The sequence below is a fragment of the Nicotiana attenuata genome, unplaced genomic scaffold, assembly GCF_001879085.1.
Source record: "Nicotiana attenuata strain UT unplaced genomic scaffold, NIATTr2, whole genome shotgun sequence".
NCBI lineage: Eukaryota > Viridiplantae > Streptophyta > Magnoliopsida > Solanales > Solanaceae > Nicotiana > Nicotiana attenuata.
In genome coordinates, this window is record NW_017671137.1 from 87,082 (window position 1) to 102,828 (window position 15,747).

Here is a 15,747-nt window from a genome sequence, read left to right on the forward strand (position 1 = left end):
ATTACAACATGCGTGGAGAGTAATCATACTGCCTCACAGCTCATCACAACACAAGGGAGCAGCACATAACATAGGCTAGGGGCAGAATTAATATCTATTCTGCCGGATAACATAACCAAAATGGCAACCTCACAGGAGCACACAAACTTAACCTGATACAAGATACATATTCTCATTGAGCTTTCACATTGCCTCAACCAAATCTTGACCCTTCCTAATTAGATAAATATGCTACAAAAGGATCCACAACAACTCGTCAATAAAACATGCTATTAGTTACCCCATTCTCAACATTCCTTCACAATCCACTAACAAGAAATAGCCCACATACGGGGACACCTAGTCCCGAAGCCTCAGGAGTACTAAAAAATTCCATACCCGGACTCAACTATGCAGATCAAATGGCTGATACATCACTCACCTTCCATCATCCTGTCTAAGCACCCATATAAGATTCCGGCCGCGCAATAAAACATGAATCTCGAAAGTCTCAGAACCCAGTAATCACCATGCTACTAGCCACGCACCCGCAAACCAAAACTCAAGGTCCTTTCCAAAATACACACCCTTCACAAATGATAGCCAGTAATGCCAACTCTCTATTAATTTCAGATATTGATTCAGGAGAAAACCGCAACGTACCCCATATTCCTCATGCCCATAGAAGACACCCAACTCAAGCCGTAGTCAAACCATCGAGAACCCTCCGAGAGCCGACCGCTCGCAACTAAACCCTCGGGACTGCACCTCCCCAACTCGACCGAGTCACACAAACCGTCCAGTACAAGAGTGCTGCCACAAATTCCAGTAGAGAATTCCCATTCAAAAAGACCATTTACTTCCATTGCTATGCTGACCCAACACTACTAAACTGACTCATTTCTTCGGATAGTCGATATGCAACAATCCCAATCAAAGTCCCAAATACAGATAATCCCAACACGAACCGCGTTGCTAGAAGCTTATAAACCACTGCATTTCCCCTGAAGCATCTCGTCCTGCCGCAACCACGGAACCTACGCTGAGTAGCCTTCTATGAATCTGAAGTAGTTCCTCCGACTCCCCTAGATGCTGAAATGTAGATCCATTATTGATGTGGGAATATTGCAAGCCCCAATATCATCTCATACAAAAATATCGATCCTTGGTCGAATATAAAATTCGGGAATCCAACAATATCACATAAATACATGCCTCCAGCCCAAACTGATATAAGTCTGACTCTACAACCTGAATGCCGCTATTGGACTCCTCCACTTGGCGCAAAGCCATGGGAAACAACGTCTGACAATCCACAAAACTACTCTCCACAGCTTTCACAACACAAATCACAAGGTACTCCAATACCACTAACTACTCCCATTCAACACCCACCTCGTGACCTTGCCAAAATTGTGACGACTAGTCAACCAGTTGAACCTCCCCAACTTGCACCCACCAACCAGATGTTGGAAACTGCTGCGCCCCCATACGATCAACTGAATAGCCTCTCAATACCTCTGGGTCTTCAGCCTGAACAACATGCTGAGACAATGCCTGAGCATCCCTGACTCCTTCGTAGCCTGTCTGTAGTATCACGAACCCATGGCGTAAGGCGAACGCTGAGAGCGTAATATTATACACGAGTGGATGTAAAGGAACATAAGTTATATATTTCAAGCTGAATAATATCGTACGATAAGGAATGAAAGAAGGGAAATTTCGTAACAGTTCTGTAGCCTCTCCAAGATAAGTACACACGTCTCCGTACCGATCCGCAAGACTCTACTAAACCTGCTAGTGACTCATAGCACCCATGAACCTAGAGCTCTGATACCAACTTGTCACGGCCAAAAAATCCCTCCGAAGGAGTCGTGATGGCACCTAGTTTCTAAACTAGGTAAGCCTAACATAAACTGAAATAACATTGATGCTTTCTGACTTTTAATTTACCAACTCTGGATAACTCAAAATTTCCCAAAACCGGTGGTACAAGTCACAAGCCCGTCTAAGCGTAATTACACAAAATAATACATCTCTGCCCCGAAACGAAAGAGCAAATGAAAATAATTACAAATGAAGGTGACTCCGAGACCTGCAAACGCAGCAGCAGGTTACCGTGAGTCTCCACTGCGATGACCCGCACAGCTACTATCGATCAATACCTGGATCTGTACACAAAAAAATGTACAGAAGTGTAGTATGAGCACACCACGGCGGTGCCCAGTAAGTATCAAGACTAACCTCGGTGGGGTAGTGACGAGGAACAGTCAGGACACCTACCGGTCAATTACAACTAACAAGATATGGTAATAAACATCAAGATAAAGATAACGAAGTAACATCAACTGCGGAGAGAAAATCCAAGTACAAACAGTACAAACAATAAAGGGAGAAAACGGATAGCAACGAACGAAAATCACGTAAATCAGACAACCCAAATAATTCAACACCGATATAGCACAAACAGAGACGAGTAAGAATGTATCCAGTTAAAGAAAACAATGTCAACTCAATCAATCCCATCAAGTTTAATACACCATCCCGGCCATTTCAATCCTCGATTTCTCATATCATAATCTCAACTTTCGAACTTTCAACACATATGGCACATCGTGCCCACATATTTTTCATCTCACTCTTAACAACAAAATCCCCATGATATACAATACCAAATATCCTTGCAAATGCACTTAAGATGTTCGAGATGTCCTATTTGCATAATATAAATTAAATTTGAATTTCTAAATAAGTTTGGAAAAAAAATCGGCGAGAAAAGATGAAGTTATTTTTAGAAATCATTCGAGTAAGAAAAATACCTCTTTAAATTTAAAATACAACATCGAAAGAATTATTACCTTTAACAGTGGAATTGATAACTTAAAACTTAGTAAAAATTTCTTTTTAAGTAAAATACAACCTCAGACGGTTTAAGGGGATAAAATTGAGAAAACTAATTGAATTAAGGACGTAACAACAATTGAAGTTTGAAGTATTGGAACGTATATATATGGTGAGGTATTGAAAACATTGTGGGTTCTAACACAAAGGGTCACAACAATAAGGGAATTTAACAGTTTAACATTTGAATTGATAACAACAACTAAACATAGCAAACCGAAAGTGCACGGCACCAAAATCCAATCACTAACAAGGATAAGAAAACCAAACACAGAATTTCACTTTCATTTTATTTATCTCGTGGCAGACGTGCCACCCGCTCCCATTTAACTTATCTTGTGGTAGGCGTACCACCCGCTCCCATTTCATATATCTTGTGGTAGGCGTACCACCCGCTCCCATTTCATACATCTTGTGGTAGGCGTACCACCCGCTCCCATTTCATTATATCTTGTCATCAATTATAAATGAATATCGGCAAGGAAAATAATAAGGAAACAACAATATCTCGGCAAGGGAATAATAAGGAAAACAACAATATCCCGGCAAGGGAATAATAAGGAAACGACAATATCCCGGCAAGGGAGTTAACAACAAGAATAAACACGTCACGGCAAGGGAACCAACAGTAAGAATTTAATATGTCCCGACAAGGGAATCAGCTATAACCAAACTTGTACCAACAATTAACCTCACAATGAAACCTCCACTACACAACAAGATGTAATAAGCACGTGATAACTACACCGGCAACCACAACAATTGGACATGTAACCTATTTGCAGGGAAGTCATAGAGGAACTCACAACCAAGAAGTACCAAAACAATAAGGAAGACAATCACTTCATTTAAGTCAATTTAGGGTCAATGTAACACGTAACAATTAGAGGAAAGCTAGCAACGTCATATGGAGCATATAGGGGCAATTTAAGCAACTAGGAAACCCAATCATAACAGGATACTTTCCACATAAGGACCTAAGAACCCTATAGGCAAATTTCCCACAAATAAGTCCGAGCACACACTCGTCACCTCGCATGCATGGACTACAATTAGCATAGAAGACTCAATTCCTAAGGGGAGGTCCCCCACACAAGGTTAGGCAAGATGCTTACCTCAAAGGCGACAAACCAATACTCTAAAATGCACTTCTCGGGTGAAAAGACATTCGGACGGCTCAAATCTAAGCAAATTAACTTCAAAGCACAAATACAACACATAAGAAACTATTCCGGATCATAAAGTTTCAATCTTTACAAAAATATAAAAATCGACCCAAAAAGTTGACCCCCAGGCCCGCACCTTGGAACCCGTCAAAGTTTACAAAATCCGATCACCCATTCCAAAATGAGTTCAACCATACAAAGTTTATCAAATTCCGATACCATTTGGCCCCTCAAATCACGATTTTTCATTTTAGGAATTTTCATCAAAAACCCAATATTTTACCCAACCCAAATCACAATTTAAATGATAAATGAAGACAAATTCATGGAATATAATCAATTCTAAGTTAAGAACACTTACCCAATTGTTTTGCTTGAAAACCCCACGAAGAATCGCCCAAAACCGAGCTCTAGAACTCCAAAAATGGTGAAAATGGCAAACCCTCGGAATAGAGTACTATTTATTCTGCCCAGGTCTTAAAGCATCGCGAACGCGGAGGAAGTATCGCATTCGCGAAGAAGAAAGATGAAGGCTGCCCAGGTTACTCATCGCGAACGCGACAGTGCGTCGGCGAACGCGAAGAAGGAAAATCGAATGGCCCAAAGACTGCTCTTCGCAAACGCGTGAACTTGTACGCGAACGCGAGGGTGGGATGGCATAACTACGCGAACGTGGTGGACGGATGCGAACGCGCTGAAGGAAGAGACAGAGCTTCGCGAACGCGACCCTTTTAACGCGAACGCGAAGAAGGAATTCCAGCTGGTCAGCAACAAGGTTTCACGAACGCGGAAGGCGATTCGCGATCGCGAAAGAGGATACCAGAAGCAAATACAGCAGTTCAAAAACAAGGGAAAATGACCCGTAGCCCATCCGAAACACACCCGAGGCTCCCGGAACCCCGTCTAATCACACAAACAAGTCATATAACCTAACGGACTCTCTCGAGGTTTCAAATCACATGAAACAACAACAAAACAACGAATCAAACCAAAAATCAAGCTTATGAATTTCCAAATATTCAAATATCAAATCTCATGCCGAAACCTATCAATTCAACTCGGAATAACGCCAAATTTTGCGGACAAGTCCAAATTGACATAACGGAGTTGTTCCAACTCTTGGAATTGCATTCCGACCCCGATATCACAAAAGTCAACTATGGGTCAAACTTCTCCATTTTCAAAACTTCAACTTTTCCAACTTTCACCGAAACACCTCAAATTACCCTACGGACCTCCAAATCCGAATCCAGATGCGCTCCTAAGTCCAAAGTCACCATACGAAGCTGTTGGGATCACCCGACCCATTCCGGGGCCGTTTACTCAAAAGTCCAATTTCGGTCAAATTTTTCACTGTTTAAACTTCCATAACTAGGTTCCTTCTTCCAATTCAATTCTAATTCATCCGGAAACCGAACCCAACCATGCACACAAGTCGATATACCTAATGTGAAGCTGCTCGAGACCTCAAACTACCAAATCGGGTGTAGTTGCTCAAAACGACCAGTCGGGTCGTTACACTATTTTACTAGTTTTTTTATCACACTAATAATATAATTCGGATAAAAAATAACAAATTAATTAAATCGCAAAACAATCACGAAATAACATAGAACAAAGTAAAAACAACTAATAGGAATTTTTTATACATGAGTTTAACAAAAATAAGTCAGAATACCTCGATTTAAAGTTTTTGAAAAGTTTAAGATTTGATGATTTGGAGCCGAAACAAGCAACCCACTACGAGATAATGCCTTATATACGATGTAGGAACGAAAATCTACACTTTTTGTGGGACCATTGGGCTCCACTCGAGTTTTTTTGGGTTAAAAATAGGGGGCGCTATTACAGTTTTTTAATTGGTGGGGGGGCAAAGGGTTCTGTTTTGGTGGCGAAGGAGAAGGCCCGTTTATTTATGTAGGTATAGCGTCTTACATAATGGCGTTATACTATAGTGCCTTAAATTAGGATGCTAAACCTTCCCGCCCATTTGAGTTTAAATATAACGCCCTATCATACCGCACTATACCTTAACGAACAAACGACCGTTAAGATATAGCGCGGTATGATAGGGCATTATATATTATGGTGCCACGCATTTTGATTCTTTGAGTCCAACTGAATCACATTTTGATTTCGGACTCTGAAAAAGAACGTTTGCTTCATCATTGATGTACCGTTAGCATATTTTAGGGAATATCAATAGTCATTTAGTAAAGATAGTAACCTTTTTAGGATAGATTTCTTTTTCCATACTTATACGAGGATTCCAAAACCTAAATGTGGTCTTTTAGGACTCAAAAGACCGAAATAAGTGGAAAACAATTATGTGACCAAACTATATAAAACGCGGTTTTAAAGCGCGCCTTACTTTAACGTCCGTTTTTGACGTTAAAGTAAAGCGCGTTTTAAAAAGGTGTTTTATATAAAACATGTTTTCAAAATATGCTTTACTTATTTTGTGGGCCCACCAATAACTCTTCTGCGCTTAACTGACATAACAATAATTCAAATGGGTAAAACGTGTTTTAAAAGAGCATTTTACCTCAAAAAAATCGACCCCCCCCCCCCCCAGATTGGGTATTGCCTTATTTAAAGGCGTTAAGGATTTTGCAAAAATCCATTCAGAAATATTCTCAACTCCTGTTAAATTTTTCTTCTTGTTAAATTCTCAAGCATTTTGTCATAATGTCTGAAGAGCAAAAAGTAAGGGTTTCATTATATTGGGGGGTGAGGTTGTGGTGGCGAATAACTCAGTGAGCTATAGTTTATCTCCACAGAGTCATGTTAAGTTGCCACTTACAATGGAGTACGATAGATTGGTATCCTTGTTGTGTAATAAAATGAGTGTGAGCAAACGTTCGGTGAACCTTAAAGTGACCGGAAGATATCCGTATTCTGTCACTCCGCAAGTGGTTGCTTGTTACGTTGAGTTTAACATCGAGGATGATGAAACTCTTAGAGATTTGTTGGGGACTCCGGATGAATACCGGGAATTAATTTTGATAAAAATGTTGGAAATGTACGTGAAGGTTGAAGACGTTCGCAATAATGAGGTTGCGCAAAGCACGGATAACCCTCAATCATCGGGTGGTTATTCTGGAGCAGTTTTAGCCGAACAGGTTCCGGCTAAAAGAGTTTGGCCGGATCTAAACTTATCTCCACGGGCAAATGAGGAGAGAGAAAATAATTTCTCTCCTACTTTACATAATCCACAAGATGAGTGGTAAACTGGACATGACCTTCAAGTTGCTCGTTTTCACTGCACAACCAATAAAATAATGAGTTTCTCAAATTCATCCAAACATTACATATAAAATTTATCACTTAACTTACAAATCATTATATGTTGATATCACATGATGCACATTATCCTATTGTTGATGACTCACAGATGGATCACGACGATCCAACACACCAAAACTAGGCATATTCCAACTGTCTGTTGGTTCATAACTTGTAAAATTTATATCTGGCCGATACCCCCTTTGGAATATATGAGCGTTAATACAAATACAATACATAAAAAACACCGTAATACAAAGGAAAATTGAAATTTACCACTCGGATTGTGGATTATGTAAACTTGGAGAGAAATTATGTCCTCGCACCTCATTTGCCCGTGGAGATAAGTTTAAATCTGGCCAAACTCTTTCAAACGGAACCTGTTCGGATAAAACTGCTTCAAAAAAACCATCCGATGATTGAAGGTTATCCCTATTTTGCGGAACCTCAATATTGCGACCGCCTTCAACCTTGACGTACATTTCGAACAATTTTATCACAAGAAGTTCCCGGTATTCATCCGGAGTCCTCAAAAAATCTGTCAGAGTTTCATCGTCTTCGATGTTAAACTCAGCATAACAAGCAACCCCTTGCGGAGTAACAAAATACGGATATCTTTCGGTTACTTTAATATTAACCAAACATTTTCTCACACTCATTTTTCACATAAGAACGATACCAATCTATCGTACTCCATTGTAAGTAACTACCTAACATGACACTATTATTTTCCACAACAGCAACCCTAATTTGTCGCTCTTCGGACATTATGACAAAATACAAAATAAGTTAAGCAAACAAATATTTTGGAAGACCTGAACGATCTTGAATGGATTTTCATCGAAATTCTAAAACTTCTTAAATAAGCAAAAAAAAACTGTCTGGGGGTTAATTGAGGGTATAGCGCATATATAGGATGTGCTATATATATAGCGCCTATATAGGATGTGCTATATATATAGCGCCTATTATGAATGCGCTATACCCTCAATTATTGGTGGGTCAGTAAAATTCAGATGGGATCAGTAAAGTTTACATATAGGGCATGTAAGAAATGCGCTATACCTTAACGGACAAATGTGTCATTAAGGTATAGCGCATTGAATAAATGCGTTATATATACTTTGGTCATCAGTTTTTTTTTCCACCTATTTTTGTACTTTGAGTCAAAAAAAAAAGGGCGAAATGGCTTCCCAGTCACTTAAACTTGCATCAGTTTGGAAAGCCGATATATGAACTCTTTGGTTTCCCATTTGAACACCTTTACTTGAGAAAATGGCTACTAATAAATACCTTTGACCGCTGACTATGCTTATGTGGCAGTATTATAGCTGATGTGGTCAATTGCGTGTTAATCACGGTTATAAAGCGCGTGAATACAATAAAATTTAATAAAAATAAATAAAAAAGATCCATCTGTATTTATCCTTCCCCGTACCCTTACCCCCTACCTCTCCCTTTTCTTCACTCATGTTACCTACTCCCCTCCCTCCCCCCCCACAATTATTTCTCTTCTTCTTCCTTTTCCGTCTATTCCACCTTTATTCTACAAAATTTTTGATAAATCACACTCCAAAGCTCCATATTAAACCGCTATATTTGTTTAATCTTCAATTTTTCACTATCAATCACACTCCAAAGCTCTATATTAGAGAAAAGACTACACCCATTATCATAAAAATAAACCCAACGAATCAAGGAAGATGGAAAAATCTGGTCTAATTTTGTAGTATGAATGGGTCAAAAGAAATTGAAAAGCAAGTAGTGTTTGCTTCTTTCTAATTTGCTGAAATTATTTTCTGATTTGTTGGGAAAAATTGGGTCTGATTTCGATTACATCGCTGCTTTCTGATTTGATGATTTGTTAGGAAAAGTCGGGTCTGATTTCAATCATGGTAAAAGTTATTCATTGTTTCATGATTTTTCTTTTTGATCTTTGGAGGTGGCAATTTTTGTCTCTTAGTTTGGGTGATATTTTCCTTATAATTTTGGATGGTAAAAGGTTTTGCAGATTGTTCATATTTTCTTGGTGAGAAGATGATAAACAATGAAAGTGAAAGGTATTGGGCAGGATAGAAAAAAGATAATCGTCGGAGCTGTTGATAATAAAATCTAAAAAATTTCAAATCGATTCCCAGTTCGGTAAGGTTTTTCCGGCGGGTTTTGAGGGAGTGGAAGGGATGTGTAGAAAAAATTAATTTGATTAAAAAAAAAGTGGGACCTTGAACATACAGGTGTCAACAAAATATGAATGAACGGATGATGTGGCTATAAAAAATATTAAATTAAATCCATGTCAGCAGCAATTGAACAACACGCACCATCACACGTATTTATTAGTAGCCATTTTCTCAAGTAAAGGTATTCAAACGGGAAACCCAAGAGTTTATATATCGGCTTTACAAACTTATGCAAGTTTAAGTGGCCAGGAAGCCATTTCGCCCAAAAAAAAGCAACATTTTGGTTCCGAACTCTTGTTTGGACATCTTGATCATTTAATTTTGGCCCAAGATAACTTTGGGCCAGTTGGCTCAAGACTCATTTATTGATTTGACTTACTTTGATCCATCCAATTGACCAAATGACCAAGTTGCCACCTCTAAATTTATGGGATACCATGTTTACAATTCCAAGAAAAAATAAAAAGAAATACTAGGTGATTTCGTTCTGTCTAAATTTTTGTGTATCCAATTATATAACAAGCTTATGGTTCTATGGTGTAGTGGTTAGCACTCTGGACTTTGAATCCAGCGACCTGGGTTCGAATCCCGGTAGGACCTTTTTTATTTTCATTTTTCGCAGACCCCACTATGTGGGATTATACTTAGTATGTTGACAACCAGTCAGTCTCCCCACAGTGTATCTTGATTATTCTCACTGTTTTTAATCACTGCCATTTAATTAAATAATTAATCCTCAAATAGCATACATAACATAATTAGCAAAGCATATTTTTCTATATAATCTCTCTGCTCTTACCTCATTTACAATTTGTATAAAAATAGAATAGAAATATATACTCCTCTCTTTAAGTCTTACCTCCGCGTTTTCAAAAGTCTCCTCCTAAGGCCTAAACCTATCATTTTCCAAGTTCTTTCCTTCCCCACACCAACTTGAAATCATTGCCTTCTTCTTTTCTTGATTCATTTGCCCCACTTATTTATAACCTCAAAACCCCACTATTCACTTGGAAAAACAATATGGGTTACAACAGAGTAATTGGAAGAAGGTGTTATGGAATAAGAGGTTTTAAGCTAAACTCAAGAAGATTTTCAGTGCAAAAACTACGTGTAAAGTTCTTGTATTTATTCAAGATTTTCGGAAAATCATGGAAATCATCATATGGGAATGTTTTAAATTTGTTGAAGATGAATTTTAATGGTAGAAAACAGAAAGATGAAAGCTATGACAGCAACAGGAATTTGGTCTCAAGGAAACAAGCTGATTATTCTATGTATGGAAATAGAAATGATTATAGGTTAAAGTCTTATACACGTTCAAATTCATTTTATGCTGAAGCTATAGCAGATTGTTTGGATTTTATTAAGAGGAATTCTCTTTCAATTGAAGAAAAGCCAGTCCTTAGCCATATAGAGCGGTAATACCAATTTTCAACGGCACGAATTTTGGTCGGATCAGTGATCTCAGATAATGGATGCTTGAAGGGAAAAAAAAAGACTCGTAAAGACCCCCGATCTTTGTAAATAATCAGATCACGCCCTCTTGGGACACGCTTATTTTCCGGACCCTACGTGAATGCAGGATATTTCGTGCACCGGGCTGCCAAACTATAAATACATCCACCATTTCTCTTTATTTTCTTTCTTCCTCTCTCTTTCATCTTGTATTTTTGGGCTTGTTTTATTATATAGTACCTTAGACATTAATTCAGGTGAAAATTGCATGGTCTTAGATTTAAGATAGAACAATTTTTGTGGGTTTTGTTTGTCTTTTTCTTCATGTTTTTTTGTACCTTGGATACAGTTTGTCTCTCCTTGTGTTTCCTCCTCTTTCAATAATGGAGATGTGGTGGACCTTTCAAGGGAAGAAAGGAACAAAATTGCATTGAAAATATGTAAGGAGAAGTTTTTGGGGGAACAGTAAGATCTTAAACTATGTCTTATTAGTGTTGTGGCATTAATGTTGTTTTTCATATATTTGATTTGCCATTTATTCTTTATGTACTGACAATATAAAAGATAAACTACTTATAAATAATAAATACAAGTTGTAATTTGGTAAAAAACTGATTTTTAATGGAGTAGTATATTATCACAAGTTATACTACCTTATATTACAATGATACGTAAAAAGCTTTGCATTGCCGTTATATTTCCATTTAATGTAGTAGAATTAACTTATATATACTAACAATACCTAATAATATAAATAATTATTATATTATCAGTGTAATTTGACCTATCGTAACAAGTTGATTGTTTTGCTTTTTAAGTAACAATTCTACTTATTATAAAATGTTATACAAAACCAACAAGGGCTGGGTGGAGCGTGGTAAGTACTCTTTCATCGTTAATCGGAGGTCTCGGTTCGAGTCCTGAGTGTTGCATTTATTAAGGAGCGTTTTATCACCCAATATTGGACTTCCTGGCAATTCGAATTTAGTCGGGCTTCAACGTAAGTACTGGAAATCGGATGAGAAACCCAAAAAAAAAATTACACAAAATTATCTTTTATATTGTTGGCGTATTGAAATTAAACTCTTTGGATGTATAACTGCACTATTTGGATGGCAATCTTGGGGGAAAGTTCTTAGTAGGTATAGGTGAAGATTCAAAAGATTATGCTGACCACCTAACCCAATGCAATTATTTTGACCATAACTAAAATAAACAAAAGTTGAGGGAAAAAGGGGTGCTGATAAGAACTTTTTGGGGTTGAAAGATTGATTATATTAGACTGAGGCGCCATATTTTTCAAACTTTGGAAAAGTTCACTAGTTATGTCTCCATTATGATAATTGATATTTCCTCCGGTTTACAATAAGTGACCAGTTTACTTTTTTATTTTGGTTCAAAATAAGTGTTCAGTTATGTAATCAAGAAAAAGTTCAATTTGTTTTTACTCTTTTACCCTTATGTGCATATCCCTAAAAAGTTTTCTCACTATAACTATGTGACCAATATTTAATAAGGGTAGTTTAGTCATACTAGGTATTTTTGTATAGGATTTAGTATTTTTTTAATGGGCGTGCTAAAAGGAAAATGGTCACTTATTGTGAACCGGAGGGAGTAGTAGTAATCACTTTTGCTTTATTTAATTGGAGAGATTAAAGTCCTTTTGTCTTTAATTATGCCATATCATTTTCCTTACCTATCTTTTTTTGTTTTTAGCAAAGTGATTAGGTTCATCTTTGATATGATAAAACAGAAAAGTGGGGATTTGTGGGCAAAGGGCTATTTCTCAGCCAACAACTATAGTTGTCATACATAGACTTGTTTGCTTATAATATGAAGTGTCCATTGGGATTTGATCTCTAGGCCCGTTAATTAAAACATAATTAACTTAGCCAAACAACATTTAGAAAGGTTTAGGGCGCAATTAAAGCTTAATTTTATAAGATACGTCAATAACAATAACATACCCAATGTGATTCCACAAGTGGAGTTTGGGGAGAATAGGGTGTACGCTAACTTTACTCTCACATTATATAAAATAGAAAGATTATTTCCGATAGACCATCGCCTAGAAATTTAGATATGACATTTATCAGAAAAAGATTCATATAACTTGAATAAGACAAAATTGTAGAAGGAAATATGATTGATGCATCCTGCACTCTATAATTGATAAGGAATAGTACATCATTAATGCAAAATTTTATATCTTAATCGGCAAAATACATAGTTTACTCATCAACCTTGCAGCAAAATCCTTGTTACACACCTCTCTTTCACGGGAAATATTTTACACACTCAACCTTTCAAAAATGTGTCTATGACACACTACTTTTGACCAGATAGCACTTACGTGTTTACACACCAAAAAAGCGCGTGAAGCCCGTAAAAAATCTCATTTTTTGTCTCCCCTCCCCACAAGAAGCCCTCCCCCTCCCTCTGGTCTTCTTCCTCACCACCCCTCCCCCTTATTTTCTTCCCCAAATAGAATTTTTGAAAGAACATATCAATTTTAGATCTAAAATTGAGGGAATTTTGTTGGTTTATTGTCCAAATATTATGAAAATATTTATTTGTGATAGATTTAAAAGCTTTAACAGGAATACTAAATGTTTGGTGAAAAAATCTAGAATCCACCATTTTTAGGGTATCGAAAAAAGCTTGAAAATTCAATTGGGTCTTGTTGATTATTGGGTTATTAAACTCAATTTGTTGCTCGATTATTTTCGACTAGTTGTTTAAATAATGTGGTTGAATTTTGGTGTTGTTGAAAACTTTCTCACAAACAATCATGATGGTAGCAACAATGGTGCTTAAGATAGAAAATGGAAAGATGAAGAAGATGAGTTTTAATTTTAATTTCTAATATTTTTTTCCTTTTTAAAATCAATAACACGTGTTACGACCCTATTAGGGCGTGCCTTTTACGTTATCTGAAAAATTGGTCAAGCACAAAAGTGGTGTGTCTTAGACACACTTTTGAAAGGTTGAGTGTGTAAAAACTTTCCCGTGAAAGAGAGGTGTGTGACAGGGATTTCGCTGCAAGGTTGATAGGTAAATTATGTATTTTGCCTATCTTAATCAGCTATAACACTATTCATTTTAATTTATACGACGGTCTTTCCTTTTTAGTTAGTTTCAAAAATAATATATTTTTTATTTTTAGTAACAATTTAACTTTAATGTATCCCCATTTTACCTAATTTATAGCCATACAAATATATATAATTGATTTTAAGCTACAAGATAAAAAAGTTCTTTCTTTCTTTATTAAGTGTCGTGCTCAATCAACATCATCACATAAATTTAGGACCGAGGGGTATGTTATTGAGTAGGTTATTTCATATGTCATTAGCCGTATCATAATAACACCATATGGTTAAAATATCAAAAGATCATATGGTTAAGATATCAAAAATAAGTGACAAAAACATTGATAATTCAACTTTTGTAATAAAATAAAAGTAATTTAGTAAAATGTAAATAAGAAACAGAGATAGAAAGGTGTGATGACCCGATAGGTCATCTTACGATTTAAAACCAAATTCTGTGTACCGAGGCCTTTAAAACCTCATTTCATCCCTCCTCAATATGTGTGCGCAGTCCAAACGTGTTTCCGGAAAGCCTTTATGTTGGAAGTTGATTAAAATATGATTTTTATTAAAAACTTTACTTGAGTTGACTTCGGTCAATATTTTTGGTAAACGAACCCGGATTATAGTACCGGTGGGTCCCTACCGAACTATGGGACCTGGGCGTATGCCCGGAAGCGAATTCGGAGGTCCCTATCCTGAGTTATGAAATTTTGTTAAAAATTAAAATCTGAAAAATTATTGGTTTTTAAGAAAAGTATTGATGTTTGATCTTGTTGGTATCGGGTCCTTATTTTGGTTCTGGGGCTCGGTACAGGTTCAATATAATATTTAAGACATGTCTGTGAAATTTGATAAGAAACGGAGTTGGTTTGACGTGATTCAGACGTCCAGTTGTGAAAATAGAAATTTCAAAGTGTTCTTGAAAATTTCATTTGATTTGGTGCTAAATCGTGGTTCTAGGTGTTATTTTGGCGATTTGATCACGCGAGCAAGTTCGTATGATGTTTTAAGACTTCAGTGCATCTTTCTTTTGGAGCCCCGAGGGCTCGGAAGAGTTTCGGATAGGCTACGGAGTGTTTTGAACTTAGAAATTTGCTGGTGTGCTTCGGTTCTTGTTGTAGAGCCTCTGATCTCGCAATTGCTAGATCAAGCTCCGCATTTGCGACCACTGTTGGGTTCGCATTTGCGACCTACTCATCGCATTTGCGAAGAGTAGCTGTGGAGGCCAACGTTCGCAATTGCGAACAATTCCTCGCAATTGCGATGGGAATTGGGGAGGGATGTTTTTCCCATTTGCGATCACATGGTCGCAAATGTGGTCTTGCCCATGTTCGCATTTGCGAACTATTACTCGCATTTGCGAACAATGCAGATGTGAGAAGGGGTTTGCATCTGCGATGCCTCCTTCGCATTTGCGGGCTTCACATTTGCGAAGCCCAGGTTGCATTTGCGACATCTGCAGCTGGGTAAATGAGACTTGGACAGGATTTTTCATTCATTATTCAAATTTTCAAAACCTAAAACACAAGAGGCGATTTTTCAAAGACTTCTTCTTCCCCAAATCTTAAGTAAGTGATTCTTAACTAGTTTCTTTCAAACTTTCACTTCATTTTACAAGATTTCAACCTAGAATCAAAGGTTTTCATGGTGGAATTGGGGATTTTTGGGTAGAAACTAGGGATTTGA

General features: G+C 37.3%; 1 non-coding gene across 1 annotated transcript; it reads left to right on the forward strand.

Annotated features, from left to right (window-relative positions):
• Positions 1 to 10,039: 10,039 nt before the first annotated feature.
• Positions 10,040 to 10,111, forward strand: TRNAQ-UUG. The gene has a single exon. It is a non-coding gene; the product is annotated as a tRNA-Gln (tRNA).
• The last annotated feature ends 5,636 nt before the right edge of the window (positions 10,112 to 15,747 follow it).